The sequence below is a fragment of the Pteropus medius genome, unplaced genomic scaffold, assembly GCF_902729225.1.
Source record: "Pteropus medius unplaced genomic scaffold, Ma_sr-lr_union100, whole genome shotgun sequence".
Lineage (NCBI taxonomy): Eukaryota > Metazoa > Chordata > Mammalia > Chiroptera > Pteropodidae > Pteropus > Pteropus medius.
This window is the reverse complement of record NW_024354500.1, coordinates 21,985,005-22,005,187: the sequence shown is the minus strand read 5'-3', so window position 1 is coordinate 22,005,187 and position 20,183 is coordinate 21,985,005. Positions and strand designations below refer to the sequence as shown.

Here is a 20,183-nt window from a genome sequence, read left to right as displayed (position 1 = left end):
TGTTTGTACAAGTAATTGCAATATATCTGGTCAAGATTATCTTAATCTCTTTGTAATTCTATGAATTTTAAGGTCTTAAAAAGCAGAAAGATCCATTATTAAGTTTTAATTAAACACCTGTACTTTAAATACGTATTATGCAGCTTTATTTTAGTGTAGTAGCCAGATAACACAACCAGGTTTTGTTTCATTTTGTTTGTTTTATATGGAGGAAAGATAAATACCAATGCATCCCAAAAGCTAATACCACCATGGGTATGCTGTCAGAAAGGGCACTATGTTGTTGGCTTCTATGTATTCTAAGATTTTCCCCAGTGTTCTTTACCCTAAATCTGAGGTTTTATTATGACTTATATCTCACCAATAGTCTAGAAGGGGACATTCTTAGACTTTCTAGGTAAAAGCAAAGCAAACCTACTGGCAATGTGCTCATTCCTAAGTTACTGAAACAATTTACAGTATTTCTGTGGATGAGAAATCAATAATATTAAGCATATTTCAGTATTGTGTATAAATTGAATTCTGGTGTCTGGATATGAGAAAACAGTCTTGTATTTGTGCTATTCTGAATGGATATTTTTCAGTTAATTACTTAAAAGCTCTTCGGTTAAACTAGAATAACTTTTGGTCACTATAATGATTAAAAGTATAGCCCTGCAGTCAAGAAGTCCTGTGTTCAAATCTCTGCTCTACCACTTTTAGTCTTTTACTTCTCTGTGCTTGGCAGATAATAACTATTCAATAAATGTTAGGCATTCTTGAAAAAGTTAATGGTAGACCTCCCCATTATTCCTCACCCCAGCCCCTGGCAACAACCATTTCACTTTCTGTTTCTGTTCATTTGACTACTCTAGATACCTCATATAAGTGGGATTATACAATAGTTATCCTGGCTAATTTCACTTACTGTAATGTCTTTAGGGTTCATCCATGTTGTAACACATGTCGGAGTTTCATTCTTCTTTAAGGATGAATAATATTCCATTTATGTATATACCACATTTTGTTTATCTGTTTGTCAATGTGCACTGGGTTGTTTCAAACTTTTGGCTGTTTTGAATAATGAATGCTGCTGTGAATATGAGTGTACAGATATCTGTTTTGAGTCACTGCTTTCAATTCTTTTGGTATACACCCAGAATTGGAATTGCTGGATTATGTGGCAATTGTTTAATTTTTTACAACAAAACGCAATGCTGTTTTGTACAGTGACTATACCATTTACATTCCCATCATCAATGTACAAGGATTCCAATTTCTTTACATCCGTATCAACACTTATTATTTTCTGTTTTTTCCTTTTTTTATATAAAAGCTATCCTAATTGGTGTGAAGTAGTATCTCATTGTAGTTTTTATTTACATTTCTCTAATGATTAGTGATTTTAGACATCTTCATGTGCTTATTTGTCATTTGTTTACCATCTTTGGAGAAATGTCTATTCAAGTCCTTGCCCATTTTTTGTTTCATGTTTTAAATTTAATTTTTAATTATCATTTTTATTTTGCAATTATAGTTGATATTCAATATAATATTAGTTTCAGGTATACAGCATAGTGGTTAGACAGTTATATAATTTATGAAGTGATTCCCATAATAAGTCTAGTACCTACCTGGCACCATCCATAGTCATTACAATATTATTGACTATATTCCCTATGCTGTACTTACATCCATGTGACTATTTCATAACTGCCAATTTGTAATTAATTTGTACAATTTGTACTTAAGGATATTTAAAGGATCCTCTTCTACTGACCTTAGTGCCATGCAGAGAATCACATCTTGCCCTGGTAATTAGATGAGCTGGATGTCCTCACTGATGTCAGTATTTTGTCCTTTTTAAAAATCATATAGAGAAACCCATGGTAGTAAAATTTGTGTAGGCTTTCCTCTTTTCCGACAACCAGAGAGACTTGGTAGTATATTCGAAGGCTCTGCTTAGTATGTTGTACAGCCAGAGAATAAAATTTTATAAAACTCTATAATTGAACATTTTTTGTTCAAGAAAAATATGCCATCTTAAAATCCTAATTATAGCTACTTGCATATCTTTATGAATAACAACCAAATTTGAAATAACTAACACTTCTTTAAGTAAAGTGTACTTCTATGTTGACCCAAACAGGGGAAAGTGTTAGTTATTTCAAAAGACACTTAGGACTGTTAAAGGGATAATACAAGAAGAGATATCATTCCCCTATTTCGTGTGTCTCTTGATTTCCTTTCATAGGTTGTCTAGGGTGTCATTTAATTTATAAAACTGTTGGTGTTTGAGGTCAGTGTTAACCTTAGGAGTGAGTCACACTCTACTTTTTCTGACATCTGCTGATGACATGACTCTCATCCATTACAAAGAACATGTTAACAGTCTTACAAAACTTAACCTTAAATTTGTCCTTGAAGAATACTATTCAGTGAGAGGCATGTTAAATTGCCTTTCAAAGCAGATTATCTCAGGAGATCAGTGTAGTTCATGTTCTCTTGATATATCTCAAAAATTATCAAAAAGTTTTCCACTGTGGCAGAACTCCTGTCCTATCATGTCTTTTGCCGGGCTGTTTCATCATTAAATTGTTTTTCTATGCGATTTGTAAACAATGAAGGTTCAGACAACTTTATTTCCTTTCAAATCTGTTCTTTAACTTTAATCATATTCATATACGTAATAGTTTTATCAGTGCAATGATTCTAACATTAAGTGTAAGTTCTCCAAGTACAGTTAATAGTGAAGAGATGTGGCTACTTCTTTTCATATAAAAAAAAAGGTTGACTTAAATGATATTTTCAAGATTGTAGTAGTTATAAAATAGTCACGAGGATGTAGATTACAGCATAGGGAATGTAGTCAGTAGCATTATAATGGCTGTGTGTAAAGTCAAATGGGTGCTAGAATAATCAGGAGGGATTACTTCATAAACTACACAAATGTCTAACTATTGTACTGTATACCTGGAACTGAGATAAAATAAAAATTAGTCTATGGCCATGCCACCCTGAGAAGCCCAATCCTATCTGATCTCGGAAGCTACACAGGGGGCCTGGTTAGTACTTGGATGGAAGACCACCTAGGAAGACCAAGTGCTATAGGTGTAAAAAGAAAAAAAACAAGGGATTGTAAGCTGATAAGGTCCTTGCAATCTGTGAGGTCAACCAAGGGTTGCCTCACCTAAAATAAAATAAAATAAAATTTTCCATCTGATCTTGGAAGCTAAGCAGGGTCAGGCCTGCTTAGGACTTGGATGGGAGACCGCCTAGGAAGACCAGGTGCTGTAGGCGTAAAAAATAAAAAGAGATTGTAAGCTGACAAGGTCCTTGCAATCTGTGAGGTCAACCAAGGGTTGCCTCATCTAAAAAATAAAAATTAAAAAATTAAAAATTTTTTTAAAAAATTTAAAAAGATGTAGCAATAAAGTTGAAATTAGAAGTTGTCTTTTAATTTTGGTGTAAGCTATCAAGTTGCCTCTTAATTTTTTAAATTAATTTTTAATTACAAAGATAATAGTAATACAGGAGTATTTTTTACTTATTAAATTTTAAAACGTAACTGCTAAGGCAAAAGGCCCCATTAATCATCACCACTTTGGGTCTCTACACCCACCCATTTCCCCAAGGTCATGTCTATTTATATTTTGCTACGTATAATTTCAGGCATTCACTTATACATTGACATATGCATGAAAGCATAGAAAGTAACACTATTTTATATAAATATTATCATACTGTATGTAACACTTGGCATCCTCAATTTTTAATTTGACAATATATTAAGAAAAATTTTAAAATTTTATTACATATACTTCATTTCTTATACCTGCTGCATTGTATAGATATATCATAATTGATGTAGTATTCCCAATATTGATGGTATTGTAGTGGTTTTCAAGTTATTCTGTTCTGCAAATTATGCTTCTATGTACCTCCTTACGTATCCCTCCTTGAGGCTGTCTCTGACTACCCTGTGCAAAGGGCACCCTGATGTTCTATTTTATATTCTGCACAGCATACTCTCTTATTTGCTTTTGTTTGCTTATTGTTCTCTCTCCCACTAAAGAGCAAACACCATAAGAGTAAACACCATAACTACCATACTTTCAATGCCTAGTACACTTCCACATGGCACATATTCAAAACTATTTATTGGTTAGCTTTGTACAAGAATGATGTTTGCATATTTCTCAAGTACCCTTTCTACTTAAGAATATTTTCATTTGTGTTTTATTTTATTAGTGACATATATTTTTAGAAATTAATAGGCCTAACATTGAAAGTTTGAAGGGAAAATGCATCAACTTGTCACCTACTAAGGTTCATTATAAACAATTAATTTTATTTCTAATGGTAATTAGTAATGGTAATTTTACTTCTAATGGTAGTAATTTCTACAACTCTGATAATCCCAAAGACATTTTATTTTGCTCTGACCAAACACAACAGTTTTAGACAATTTTTAAACGTATTTTCATTCTGCTTTGGCTAACAAGATTTAGAAGATGCCTCATCATTGGTGACCTATAAAATAAATTGAAAGTACTTTGCTCACTTTAGAAATAGATTTATTTTAGTTAGGAGAAGTATTTCTTTTTAAATATTTTTTGCGTGTTTTATTGTTTTATTTTTTTTAATTTTTTAGATTAAAAAAATTATTAAGTTTATTGGGGTAACATTGGTTAACACAATTATATAATTTTCAGGTGTACATTATAATTTGACATCTATATATTCTATTGTGTGATTACCACCCAAAGACCAGTTTCCATCAGCTACCATATATTTGATCCCCTTTACCCACTTCTCCCTCCTCCTATCCCCCTATATTTGATTCCCTTTAGCCCATCTACCTTTCCCCTCCTCCCCGACTCCTTACCCTCTGGTAACCACTAGTCCATTGTCCATGTCCCTGAGTCTCTGTTTCTTTGTCCTGTTCATTTGTTGCTTTTAGATTTATATCCCACTTATAAGTGATATCATGTGATTTTCAACATTTTCTGTCTGGCTTATTTCGCTTAGCATGATTATCTCGAGGTCCATCCATGTTGTCGCAAATGACAGTATTTCATCTCTTCTTATGGCTGAGTAATAGCCATTGTATATATGTACCACAGCTTCTTTAGCCAATCATCTATCATAGGGGACTTTGATTGCTTCCATGTCCCGGCCACTGTGAATAATGCTGCTGTGAACATCGGTGTGCAAATATCTTTTCGGATATGGATTTTCAAGTCTTTGGGGTAAATACCCAGTAGAGGGATTGCTGGATCATATGGTAGATCAATTCTTAGTTTTTTGAAGAACCTCCATACTGTTTTCCATAGTGGCTATACCAATTTGCAGTCCCACCAGTAGTATATGAGGGTTCCTTTTTCTCCGCATCCTCTCCAACTTGTTATTATAGTCTTGTCGATAACAGCTATTCTAACAGGTGTGAGATGGTATCTCATCGTGGTTTTGATTTGCATTTCCCTAATAGCTAGCGATGTTGAGCATCTTTTCATATATTTCTTGCCCATTTGTACGTTCACTAGGGAGAAGTGTCTGTTCACGTCTTCTGCCCATTTTTTGATTGGATTGTCTGTTTTGTTATTGAGTCGTATGAGTTCTTTGGATATTTTGAATATTAGGCCCTTATCAGAGGCGTTGCTTGCAAATATATTTTCCCATTCGGATGGTTGTCTCTTTACCTTGTTGATGATTTCTTTGCTGAGCAGAAGCTTTTTAGTTTGATGTAGTCCCATTCATTTATTTTTGCTTTTACTTCCCTTGCCTTTGAGATCAAATTCATAAAATACTCTTTAAGTCCAAGGTCCTTGAGTTTTGTTCCTATGTTTTCTTCTATGCATTTTATTCTTTTGGGTCTTATATTCAGGGCCGTAATCCACTTTGAGTTAATTTTGGTATATGGTGATAGATAACAGTCGAGTTTATTCTTTTGCAGGTGGCTTTCCAGTTTTCCCAGCACCATTTATTGAAGAGGCTTTCCTTTCTCCACTGTATGTTTATCGATTTTTTGTCAAAAATTATTTGCCCATATAAATATGGCTTTACTTCTGGATTCTTGATTCTGTTCCACTAGTCCATGTGTCTGTTTTGCTGCCAATACCATGCCATTTTGATTACTGTTGCTTTGTAGTATAATTCGAAGTTAAGCAGAGTGATGCCTCCAGCCTTGTTCTTTTTTTCAGGATGGCTTTAGCAATTTGGGGTCTTTTGTGCTTCCATACAAATCTGATGATTTTTTGTTCTATTTCTTTAAAAAATGCCGATAGGATTTTGATAGGGATTGCATTAAATCTGTATAATGCTTTAGGTAATAGGGTCATTTTAACTATGTTGATTCTTCCAATCCAAGAACATGGAATATCTTTCCATTTCTTTGTATCTTCTTCAATTTCTTTTAATAGGGTCTTGTAGTTTTCATTATATTGGTCCTTCACATGTTTCATTAAATTTATTCCTAGGTATTTTATTCTTTTTTGTTGCAATTGCAAAAGGAATTATTCTTTCTACTTCTTTTTCTGATGCTTCATTATTAGAGTATAGGAATGCTATGGATTTTTGAACATTGATTTCGTATCCACACACTTTACTGTATTTGCTTATTGTTTCTAGTAGTGTTCTTGTGGAGTTTTTAGGGTTTTCTATATAGAGAATCATGTCATCCACAATAGTGACAATTTGACTTCATTTCCTATTTGGATGCCTTTTATATCTTTCTCTTACCTATTGCACTTGCTAAGACCTCCAATGTTATATTAAATAACAATGGCGATAGTGGACAGCCTTGCCTTGTTCCCGATCTTAGAGGGAAGGTTTTTAGTTTTTCACCATTAAGTATAATGTTGGTAGGGCTTGTCATATATGGCCTTTATTATGTTAAGGTACTTTCCTTCTATAGTGATTTTGTGAAGTGTTTTGATCATAAATGGATGCTGTATCTCGTCGAAGGCTTTTTCTGCATCTATTGATATGATCATATGATTCTTAATTTTTAATTCGTTTATGTGGTATATCACATTAATCGATTTGCATATGTTGAACCATCCCTGTGCTCCTGGGATGAAGCCCACGTGATTGTGGTGTATAATCTTTTTAATATGTTGCTATATTCAGTTAGCTAGTATCTTATTTAGGATTTTTGCATGTGTGTTCATGAGAGATCTTGGCCTATAGTTTTCTTTTTTTGTGTTATCTTTACCAGATTTTGGTATCAGAGTAATACTGGCCTCATAAAATGAATTGGGAAGTATTGGAAGAGCTTGAGGGGAATAGGTATTAAACTTTTTTTGAATGTTTGGTAGAATTCACTGGCGAAGCCATCTGGTCCTGAACTTTAACTTTTTGGTAGGTTTTCAGTGATTATTTCAATTTCCATACAGCTGATCGGTTTATTTAGATTTTCCAGATTTTCTTGATTCAGTCTAGGAAGATTGTATTTTTCTAAGTACTGGTCCATTTCTTCTATGTTATTAAATTTGGTGTTCTATACTTTTTCATGGTATTCTTGTATGATCCTTTGTATTTCTACGATGTCAGTAGTAATTTCTCCTCTTTCATCCCTGATTTCGTTCATTTGTGTCCTTTCTCTTTTTCTTTTAGTGAGTCTAGCCGGGGATTTGTCGATTTTATTAACCTTCTCAAAGAACGAACTCTTTGTCGTATTTATTTTTTCTATTTTTTGTTGTTGTTGTTTTCAATTTCATTTATTTCTGCTCTAATTTTGATTATTTCTCTCCTGCTGCTAACTTTAGGTCTCATTTTTTTCTCCTTTTCTAGTTCTGTAAGATGAAGCATTAGGTTGTTTATTTGGACTTGTTCTTGTTTTTGGAGATAGGCCTGTAATGATATGAACTTTCCTCTTATGACCGCTTTTGCCATGTCTCAAAAGTTTTGATATGTTGTACTATCATTATCATTCGTTTCTATGTATCTCTTGATCTCTCTTTTTATTTCTTCCCTGACCCAGTTATTCTTCAGTAGCATGTTGTTTAATCTCCATGTATTTGTGGTTCTTCCTGATTTCTTTTTGCATTTGATCTCTAGTTTCAAAGCATTATGATCAGAGAATATGGTTGGTATGATTTCAACCCTCTTATATTTGCTATTTCTGTGTCCCAGTATGTGGTCGATTCTTGAGAATGTTCCATGTGCACTAAAGAAAAATGTATAAGTAGCTGTTTTGGGATGGAAGGCTCTGTAAATGTCAGTTATGCTCAGTTGGTCTTATGTGTCATTTAAGGACGTTATTTCCTTATTGATTTTCTGTTAAGATGATCTGTCCATATCCGACAGTGAGATATTTAGGTCCCCTACTATGATAGTGTTTTGGTCTGTTTCTCCCTACGGTAATCTGGTTCTCCTTTTAGTTCTGTTAGTAATTGCTTTACATATTTCGGGGCTCCCTGATTGAGAGCATAGATATTAATAAGTGTTATGTCTTCTTGGTGCATGATTCCCTTTATCATTATGAAATTTCCCTCAGTATCTTTCTTTACCTTTTTTTATTTTGAAGTCTATTTCATCTGATATCAGAACTGCTACTCCTGCTTTTCTCTGAATGCCATTTGCTTGAAATATTGTTTTCCATGCTTTCACTTTGAGTCTATATTTGTCTTTGAGCTGAGATGTGTTTGGGTTTTGTTTTTTGATCCATTCTGCAACCGTGTGCTTTTTATTGGAGAGTTCAGTCCATTTACATTTAGGGTGATTATTGAAATATGAGGTCTTCTTATAGCCATTTTATCTTTTGCTTTCTGGTAGCTTCATGTTTCCATTGTTTCCTTGTCCTTGTGTTTCTGTTTTCTTTATTCTCGGTTGGGTTTTGTGGTCTTTCCCTCCGGTTCTTCTTGTTTTATGTTATATACTTCAGTTCTGAATCTTTGGTGTGTGGTTACTATTATGAATATGAAAAGGATAGTTATATATATACAGTCATCCATTTTTTTTTCTGTGTGTGCCTTATCTCCATTCCCCTTTGCAAATTTAGATCTTTGAATCCTCTTTTTCAGTCATTGTTGTCTCAAGTTGTCCCTATGTATGCTGAACATTCATTACTATCTTGCTATAGCAATTCTCTTCTTATTTAAGCTTATAATGCCCTATTCTTAGTAAGCACTCCTCTGCTTCTATTTGCCTGATAGTCACTTTACTCCTAATCATGTATTTTTCGTTGTTGTTGTTGTTATTTTGTTTTAGGTGAGCTGATTCCTTTCAGTATTTCCTGTAGTGCAGGCTTCGTAGTGGAGAATTCCCTCAATTTTTGTATATCCAGAGAGGTCTTAATTTTTCCTTCATATTTAAAGGAGAGATTAGCTGGATACATTATTCTAGACCGGTAGTTCCTTTCACTTAATAGTTTAAATATTTGATTCCATTTCTTTCTGGCTTGTAAGGTCGGCACTGAGAAGTCCAATAATAATCTAATGGGTTTTCCTTTATAAGTTATCGCTTTTTTCTCCCTGGCTTCCCTGAGAATTCCATCTTTGATTTTTGATAACTTTAATACAATGCATCCTGGTGAAGACCTTTATGGGTTGAGATAATTGGGTGTTCTGTTGACTTCTTGAATTCCAAGCTCCAGCTCATTCCTTAGACTTGAGAAATTCTCATCCACTATTTGTCTGAAAATGCTTTCTAGTCTCTGCTCCTTTTCCTCGTCTTCGATAATCACTATTATCCTTATGTTTCCTCTCCTGATAGTATCAACTAGTTCTTGTATTTCTTTTTCATTATTTTTTATTCTTCAATTTCTCTCTTCTTCTTTCAGATTTATTTCTAGATTTTTGTCTGCAATATCACTGATCCTTTCCTCCATTTGGTTGACTCTATTTCCTAAGCTTGCTATTTCATTTTCAACTCTACGTTATTGTGTGTGTGTGTGTGTGTGTGTTTTATCTCCAGAAGATCTATTCTATTCTTCTTGAGAGTTTCAATCTCCTTGCTCTGCTCATCTAGTTATTTTTTCCATTCCTAAAATCATTAATATGACTCATTTCGGAAGTTATTGAGTTTTTTCAGAAGTACCATCCTGAATTCTCTGTCAGTTAAGTCACATATTTCTATGTCTGTAAGCTTATTTTCTAGAGATTTTTCTCTTTCTTTCTGAGATGGCTTGTCACCTTGGTTATTCATGGTGTTTCATGGACTATTTCTCCACCTGGGCATTAATGGAAGTGTATTCTGCTGTTTTTCCAGAAAGATTTATTATATAAAGGTCTCTCTTTAGCCTGCTGCAAAGAAGGCACTTTTCTTTTGGTTTCCAGTAGGTGGTGTCTAAGCCTCTTGGATCCCTGTTTTATATAAAACCTAAATAATTTTTTTTATTATTTTCTTGTACAAATTTAATAACACTCGCTACTCTCAGTTTCAGTCTCAGTAAGTGTTAGCAAACAGTTTCGGCAGCATTTGCTCAGATTCCCCTGGAGGTCTGCAGTGATTGATCTCAGAGGGTATAGCGGGAGGGGCCTTCTGGGCTGGGAGTTGGGGTCTGTGGCTCGGCCTCGGTTTTGCAACCACGCTGGTAAAAATCAGCTGTTGTTTCTCTGTGGCCCCATCCCGCTTCTCTGCTTTCTGCCCTGATGACTGGGCCCTGCTGCCAGATGCCTAGAAGTCCCTGCACTTCCAGGCAGGATTGTTCAGGGAAGTCGCCGCACCTTCTCCCCTCCCCCTCCTCCTTCTCCTTCAGGGGGCTCCAGTGCCTGCGAGAGGCAGCTTCTTTATTTCTCTCAGTCCACCGCCCCACACCCGGGGTCCTGACCCGTGGTAGTTCTTATGCGCAGATCCCACACTCAGATGTGCTGGTGTGCAGTTTGGGTGTTTTTTGTTCAGTTTTAGATGTTCAGCTTATTGTTGTTTCAAGGGGAGAGATCTGAAGATGTCTCTCACTCTACCATGTGTCTCAGAGTTCCCTCTTTTTAAATGTTTTACTGTAGCTCGCAAAGTTATCACTTGGGTGACTGATAATTTGCACATTCTTTGGGCTAATCTAAATTTGGATTTTGAGTATTATATTATGTGTGGTGACTACAGAATCACTGGTAAACTCATAATTCTTCCTTTAAATTAACCAGTGGTCTTTCTCCATGGGTCTTAGTAGCACCATAAGATGCTATCAGGTCTGTGAAGGATCATGTTTGTTTTCAGAATATATTTCAGAGTTTTAATTTCATAAATTTAATTATAAAGTCTTAATTATTGCCAAACAGTTTTATCAATCCATTTATAACTTATTTGCCTACTTGTAGTTGAAACCAGAGACTTTAAGGACTGGATTTCATACTTATCTACACTTCATATTGATTTATTGAATCTGGGAGTAGCAATAGTCACATCTTGACTGAGACTGACACTGGATTGTTTTATGTCAAATTCAGTACTTAAACTGAAGTGATTCTTCTCCTTTTTTTCTGCTGTCCTTATTTTTTCATACTCAGAACATTTTCCTCTCTTTTATCATTCATATTAGAAGTCACTACCTCATTTACCTTACCTAGAAAATATAAAACTAACACTCTGTTCTCAACCTATCACTTCAGAAAGGTTGTTATCCTTTTCCTTGCTCTGCAGGTGACTGGTATGCCTTTGCCATAAGGGAGACAAAATATTATACACTTTAAGGGAGACAAAATATTATACACTTTAAGAAAAGTAATTTTTTAAAGGTGTAAGATACTTTTGAAAAAGGGAAAATAAATAACCTGAACAAAGTAAGGCCAAGATGTGCTGGCCATAAAAAGTTCTCATTGGTATTCACACATGCTCTACACCTTACGCTATCTACCCCTATTCTCCCTCATACTCTCACAGTTATTGAATTCAGTTTTCAATGTATTTATTTAAACTAAATGTTTTAAGAATCAATAATAGCAAAACTGGGAATTCATCCAACATTCTTTACCAATTTATACTGTTCTTAGAGGATCTGGGATGATTCCAAGAGACTCTTTTGACAAGATTTTTTTAATTACATCATTAAATTATTAATGAGCAAAGTATTAATAGGAGCAACCTAGAGCTGACTGGTAAGGATAGGCCCCTGGTGAACCTCTTTTAATTTGCTAACATCTATAGTTCTATTTCTGAAAAGATCTAGGTTTAAGTTACCAAATATTCATTTTAGATAATTTTAGAATTATATTTTTCAGTTGTTTCAATGACTCCGGCTAAAAATTTCCCCAGCTTATATATCCTATAAACAACAGACTGGGCATTTTCTTAATATTTAATTTCCTATTTCTTTTTTTTATGTTAAGCCTCAGAACTGCCCACTTGTATCATAGTTAATAACTCATTCAATAATTGAAGATAGCTAATGTCATCTCTCCTTAGACACCATTAACCAGGCAATTCATTATGTATTTGTAAATATCTCTTAAAATCCTTAACATTCTTCTCAAAATTATTTAAAATATAGATTTGGGTGAATATTAGCAAATGTTAAATCAATGTAAATAAAATTATTTTAAGGTTTGATAATAAATACATAGGTGATAGATTTAACTTTAGGGGCTACTGAGGAAAAGCAATAGGATAAGAATGTATGTAGTAGTAATGATTTTGATTTAAAAAGTTGAAACTTTAATTGTTGCTTGATAAAATAGACAAAAGTAATTATACCTGAGGGATGTAAATCAAATAGCGACCATAACCATAATATTTTCCAAATTATATGCAGAGTCGTATTGGGTTCTTATTGCAGTTGACATTTTGCAAAGATTGAAAACAAAAGAAGTCATTATAAAATAGATATAAATATGGCCTGTTTAAAGGAAGGTACAATGATACCTCAGAGATATTGCAAGTTCAGTTCTAGATCACTTCAATAAAGTAAATATCGCAATAACGCTGGTCACACAAATTTTTGGTTTCCCAGTGCATGTAAAAGTTATGTTTACGCTATACTAATAGTCTATTAAGAAGGCAATAGCACTATACCAAAGAAAACAATGAAAAAATATTTTGTTGCTAAAAAATAGTAACAGTCATGTGAGCTGTTAGCAAGTCATAATCCTTTTGCCGATAAGGTTCTTGCCCCAGTGATGGTTGCTGACTGATCAGAGTGGTGATTACTGAAGGCTGGGGCGGCTCTGGTGATTTCTTATAATAAGACAATGAACTTTCCTTCATTGGTTGATATTTTCTTTCACAAGTCATTTCTGTAGCCTGTGCTGGTGTTTGATAGCATTTTACCCACAGTAGAACTTCTTTCAAAATTGGAGTCAATCTTCTCAAACCCTGCTGCTGTTTTATCAACTAAGTTTATGTAGTATTCTAAGTCCTCTGTTGTTATTTCAGCAGTCTTCACAGCATTTTCACCAGGAGTAGAGTCCATCTCAAGAAATCACTTTCTTTGCTCATCCATGAGAAGCAACTGCTCATCCACTGAAGTTTGATCATGAGATGGCAACAATTCAGTCACACCTTCAGTCTCTACTTCTAATTATAGTTCTTTTTCTATTTCATCACATCTGCAGTTACTTCCTCCACTGATATCTTAAACCCCTCAAAATCATCCATGGGTTTTGGAATCAACTTTTTCCAAACTCTTGTTAATGTTGATATTTTGACCTCTTTCCATGAATCATGGATGTTCTTAATAGCATCTAGAATGAAGAATCCTTTTCAGGTTGTCAGTTTATTTTATGTAGATTTATCAGAGGAATCACTATGTATTACTATGACAGCTGTAACATTACAAAATATATTTCTTAAATAATAAGACCTGAAAGTTGATAATACTCCTTGGCCCATGGGCTGCAGAATGGATGTTGTGTTAGCAGGCATGAAAATAACATTAATCTCAAAATATATCTCCATCAGAGCTCTTGGTGACCAAGTGCATTGTCATTGAGCAGTAATATTTTGAAAGGAATCTGTTTTTTCTGAGCAACAGGTCTCAATAGTGAGCTTAAAATATTCAGTAAACCATATTGTAAACAGATGTGCTGTTATTCAGGCTTTGTTGTTCCATTTATAGAGCACAGGCAGAGTAAATTTAGCATCATTCTAAAGAGCCCTAAAATTTTCAGAATGGCAAAAAGAATATTGGCTTCTACTTCCAGTCATCAACTGCATTAGGCCCTAACAAGACAGTCAGCATGTCCTCTGAAGCTTTGAAGCTAGGCATTGACTTCTCTTTAGCTATCAAAGTCGAAGATAGCATCTTCTTCCAATGCAAGGCTGTTTTGTCTACATTGAAAATCTGTTGTTTAGTGCAGCAACCTTCATTAGTTTAGCTAGATTTTTCTGGATAACTTACTATAGTTTCTGCATCAGTATAAAAGTTCCTACATCAGCCACAGAGATGGCTTTTTTCCTTAAACCTCATGAGCCAACTTCTGCTAGCTTCAAACTTTTCTTCTGCACCTTCCTCACTCCTCTTAGCCTTCATACAATTAGAGAGAGTTAGGGCCTTGCTCTGGGTTAGGCTTTGGCTTAAGGGAATGCTATGGCTGATTTGGTCTTCTATCCAGACCGCTAAACCTTTCCCCATATCAACAATAACAATATTTTGTTTTCTTATCACTTGTACGTTCACTGGAATAGCACTTTCAATTTATTTTCAGGAACTTTTTGTTTCCATTCACAGATTAGCTGATTGGTATGAAAAGCCTAACTTTTGGCCTGTCTCAGCTTTTGATATGCCTTCTTCACTAAGCTTAATCATTTCTAGCTTTTGATTTAAAGTGAGAGATCTGAGACTCTTTCTTTCACTTGAACAGTGAGAGGTCATTATTAATTGGCCTAATTTCAATACTGTTTTGTCTCATAAAATAGGGAGGCCTGAGGAGAGGGAGAGAGATGGGGGAAAGGCCAGTCAGTGGAGCAGTCAGAGCACACAACATCTATTGATGAAGTTCACCAAGTTTTATGGGCGTGGTTCGTGGTGCCCCCAAACAATTACAATAGTAACATCAAAGATCACAATGATAACAAGTAATAATGAACAAGTTTGAAATATTCTGTGAGTTACCAAAATGTGACACAGAGACGGGAAGTGAACAAATGCTGTTGGAAAAATGGCACTGGGAGACTCGCTTGATGTGGGGTTGCTACAAACCTTCAATTTGTAAAAAAAAAAAACAAAAACAAAAACGCAACACCTTGGAAGTGAAATAAAGTGCAGTGCAATAAAATGAGATATGCCTGTAATTTGGAAATCTTAACTAGAAAAGATTAATATCTTCAACTTAAGAACAAAATACTGTATTACCAATTCTTAACGTGCAGAAGATTATCAGTCTATTTCCTTTGCTTTCAACAAGCATGTATGTACTCGTATTGTTATGGGACTGGGTTTTGGCAAGAACTGGGTGAGTTTTATTGCCCTGAGTTTTGACCAGCATCAGAAGCCAACACTGTTCTAAAATAGTATACTTAGTAGGCTAACTCAAAGTAGATGGTATTTTTCCCTCTCACTAGTAGTTGTAGTTATGATCTTTAAAAATATGTAGTTTAGTTTGCTAGGTTTTATGAAACAATATTTGAGAATATAGCCAAAGAATTAAAACCTGATGCCAGGTTTTTTGTTTGGTTGGTTGATTGGTTGGTTGGTTGGTTTTTTAGAGAGGGAGAAGAGGAAAATAAGAGTAGCATTGAAGAAGTTCTTTTAATAGAGTATATTTTAAACCATTTTGAGCAGTGTAGTATTAGCTACCCAGAAATTGCTATGTGTGGATGGCTGTGATCTTAAAATGTACATTCACCTAGGCAGATTCTGAAGTTTTAACAAGATCTCCCACACCCCCCCATAAAAAAAAAATCTCTGATCTACAAGTAATCCTTTGCACACAGCCTAAGCTATTTTACTAGAAACGTAATTGTAATAATGTCACATGTCATCTCAGAATTCAGTTCAACAGAGTCCTACTTATCAGAGTCTACAGCCAGTCTTTCTAGGTCTCATGCACACCTGTGGATCATTTACAGCTTATAATTTGAGCCTAGGCTAAAATTGAAGTCAGAGAAGAGGCTGCGACCACCTCTATATCTGCAACCTACAAAGAGAATCTCATTTTTTTTCTTTAATTTTTGTCAACTTCGAGTCTCAGGGCAAGATAGCTGAGGCTTAGAAGGCAGAGAATTTAACAAAACTATTCCTAATTTATTACCATCTGCCTCTCCAAAGTTAGGAACATGTAGAAAATAGAATATTTGGTTTGCAAACAACTATTACATATTTAACTAATGTTGGAAAATCAAAAGGTATACAGTGAATTGGAAATTAACTTATAGATAACTAGCCTGTGTTGCAGCTAAAAGAAATATAACACTTTTGTTTGGAAAGACCTCAGACCCTCCACGAGTCTATGTCACAGATGAGCCACTACTCTTTGAATAATCACTGTAAATAAAAGATATTTACGCCTCAGCTCAATGTACCTCCTATGTTTCTAGATCTTTTCAGCTCGATTTGAGTACAGATCATAAGTTGCTGAAATGTAAGATCCACTTCAAAAACTAAGGACAAGAAAATGTATTTTCTACAGTTTCAGGCACTGAAACCTTAACAGATTACGTCGAATGCCATTGGCTTTCTCGTGGAGGTCTCCCCTCATCCCTGGATTGCCTTGAATCCCCTGGCTATATGACTCTATTTCTGTTTTGCCAGCATCTAGCACAGTTCCCGGAGTACAGTAGGTATTTTATAAATATTTACTGAATTGAAAATTGAATTAAGTGTTCAATCTTATAATTAATTTATGTAGGCTAATTCCTTGTCTATATAGATACATGTGTTACACAAAAAAAATGGTAAGTTTTATGGGTATACATAAAGAATAAAATACTGTTTCAGAGTTGATAGGTCATCCAACTCAATATATATCGTATAGCAATTTTATGTGTTCTTGAAAGTTAAAATGTTCTTGTTCTTCTTCTTTTTCTTTCAAGAGAGAAGTAAGTTCTTTTTGCCACAGAAAATATAAAGTGATTCAGTGTACATGGGAGGAATTCATAATTCAGGCTCTTATTTTCACACTGCCTTTCAACAACACCTACGCCACCCAGAATAATAATGTGCTAAGCTGCAGTGGCTGCAAAGATTTCAATAAAAGAAGGAAATTATTTTCATAATTACTGATAAGTTCTTAATTTGTTCTGCTAAATGGTAAATCAACCACGGTTGGTGAAAGAGGAGATTCTTATGTGTTGATGTTACAGATTTAGAAAAGGAGGTTTGCAGTTGTCTTGAAGTGCTAAGGAATGATCATTTTATTTTAAGGAGACAAAGGGTTAATTAGTGGAAATTCTTTGAAGCTCTAAAGTTCAAGAATCACGTTGTTTTCTCACATTTAAAATGCTCGGTAAAGTCATTTACAGATTTCTACTATTATTGAAAATAGACAATAGTATTTTTTAGTGAATAGTATTGTAAGATGTCAGCAGGAGAGAAATCTGTTCAAACTGTAATTAAACTTGTCAAAAAATATTAACCTGAGCCATTTATTGAGACCTACCCTGAACATAGGCATAATCATTAACTTTATAAAGAAAGTGTACTATTTCAAATTTCTTCTGATATATGTCAATTAGGTACTCAATAATTGTTTATTAAAAGGAATATTTGTTGAATGAATAAGTGAATTAATTAACATTTACATCATTTTTTTCTCTGAACCATTCTCTTCCTTGCAATATACTTGGGAATATCAGGAACTCTTCTGAGCCTTTATTTTTATGATTAAGTAAATTAGTGATTCAACAACACATCATTTATCCAGCATCATTGGAGTATGAAGTGGTCCTGGTAAAGGAATTTACAGTTTAGTGAAGAAACATTTGACAAGCCTATTCATTTAATCTAAATCTTTCTAGGATATACTTGTTTACCTCCTCATAACTGTCATGGGCAGAGTCCAGGCTAAGATAGTGTTACTGCCCTAGAGCTCTCCCTCTCTCTACTAATTAGCAGTATCTCTCAACCTTGGTATTATAGGATGTTTAACAGCATCCCTGGCCTCTACCTACTACACACCAGTAGTACTCCACTCTCCTTAGTTGTGACAACCAAAAATATCTCCAGATGTTACCAAATGTCTCTGAGAATGGGGAGGGACAAAATCATTTCTGGTTGAGAACCACTAATGTAGGGATACTTGTTAAAAATGCATATTTTTGCCCCAAATCAGATCTACTGAATCACAAGTTCTGGGAGCTATGTAAGTACTGCGTGCTTTATTAGTAGATTAAAATTCTCAAATAAGTCTAATTAACACTGAATTTGAGAATTCCTATTCAAGTACCCCTTGCTGTTTTCCATTTTCTAAACTTCTGTTATGTAGGTGTAAAATTAAATAGCCAAACTGAGTGTGTAAACTTGATTTTCCAAAATTTCTAAATCCTTATTGGTCCTCTGTTTCTAGTAAGTCCATGGACTATGAAATTATAAACTTTCTCATTACCTCTGGGCCCTCAGCTGTTATTGAGCCCGTTAAGAAGCCCAAGCTTAGTGAAATTTGACTGTAATGTGATGTAATGTACATACCACAATGACAAATGATTTCACTAGACAGACCATCCTTTGGCTGGAAGTGCACTGCAACATTATCTTCCAGTACTTATAATGGATTTTCTCAAACTGATCAAATAAATAGCAAGCATAGCAGATAAAACATAACATCCATCTATTCACTCACTCACTCACTCAATTATTCAGTTATTAATTTAAACATTTATGCATTCATTTATTCAAGAACTATTCATTGGTTACCTACTAGGTATGTCGGGCACTTGTTAACTAGGGACTCAAATAGTGAGTAAGGTATGGAACTTTGAATTTCTTGGGGAAACATTAGAGATATGGCCACAAAGTCAAATAAAGCCTGTTCGACCACTTGAGGATTAAAACTATGCTCTTCATTAGCAAGGGGCTGTAACTGAGCTAAGTAGCTATGGGAGGTTAATTAGCAACTTATCTGTATAACAAAAGAAATAGTAATTGTCGGGAAAAGATAATTCAGTACCTAATGTTTGCCTGGGTCAAAACTAATACCATAGGGGAAATTAGCTTAACAGTGCTATAAACACAGTTCCTATATTTTTGCTATTAGGGAGAGGACACTTTCTTGAAATTTAATTAAATTAACATTATAGTTTAATTTTAAGCATAAAAGGGTGTTTAAAAATAGCCTTCTGAATCTTCTATAAATTTTTGAATAAAAAATTATTATGTTAAAAGTTTAGAGTATTTTTAGACAAGATTAGAAAAATGTAAAATTCTTTTAATTATGAACTTGGACAATAATCATTGAAGGACCCATTTGTTTAAGTTCCTGTCTGGAGCCTATTTCCCTTTAAGCAGTCTGTGGGCATGCCCCTGTCTCCTGGGTGCTGGATTCCCCTTCCTCCAGCTTCTCTCAGTACTTTGCTCCAACAGCTACATCCTCCTCCTGCTTTTCTTCATCTTGGCCCTCCCCACAGTCTTTTTCTCCTTTGTAAGCAAAGATCCTCAAGTACCATTCACCTTATTAATAAATAAATTCCTTTTAACCTATTTAAATTTTATAGCCATCCTCTCAGGCTTGAGTCATCTGTTTTTTTCTCTCTATCCTTCTTCAAGATCAATAAATTGCCTTAATGAGAATCAGAATCATCCAGCACCTTTATATCAGTTCCAATGTTTATTCTGGAGAGAGACAGATACAGTAGAGCTAACACTATATCTTATATGTTTATTGAATGGTTTCTTTGATGTAACATTTTTAATGAGCTTTTCATGAGTTTACTTCTTTCACCAACTAGATCGTAAATTTGTTAGGGACAGATTGTCAATTTTATTTACCTCTGCATCCACCTCTAATCCCACTCCAAACTCAAATCTGTCTTTGCACACAGTAAGTGATCAGAAAAGACTCCGGAGATTTGATTTGTCGATGATGCCTGTGACCAACATATATGAAATATGTTCGATGTGCAAGTCACTGTTGTAGACACTGAGGACACAAATTAATAAACACAGACCCTTCCCTCGAGAAGTCCTAATTAGTGATGGAAGGAAAAAAGTGAACATATGGGGACAGTTGATAATCAAGAGTGCAATAGAGCAGAACCAGGTAAACTAGGGGATGCAGGGGAGATCTCCCAGGAGAGATGATGCCTAAGTTGATCAGAAGATATTAGCCTCTTAAATAGACAGGGGCATCTTGGGTGGGTGGTTACAGGGTGGAGGAAGAAAGTTTTCAAAACAG

At 34.7% G+C, this 20,183-nt stretch overlaps 1 protein-coding gene across 7 annotated transcripts in view; it reads left to right on the top strand.

The window, feature by feature from the left end:
- Positions 1–20,183, top strand: part of ADGRB3 (adhesion G protein-coupled receptor B3) — a 654,835-nt gene that overhangs the window by 383,848 nt on the left and 250,804 nt on the right. The gene's annotated exons all lie outside the window — the stretch shown is intronic.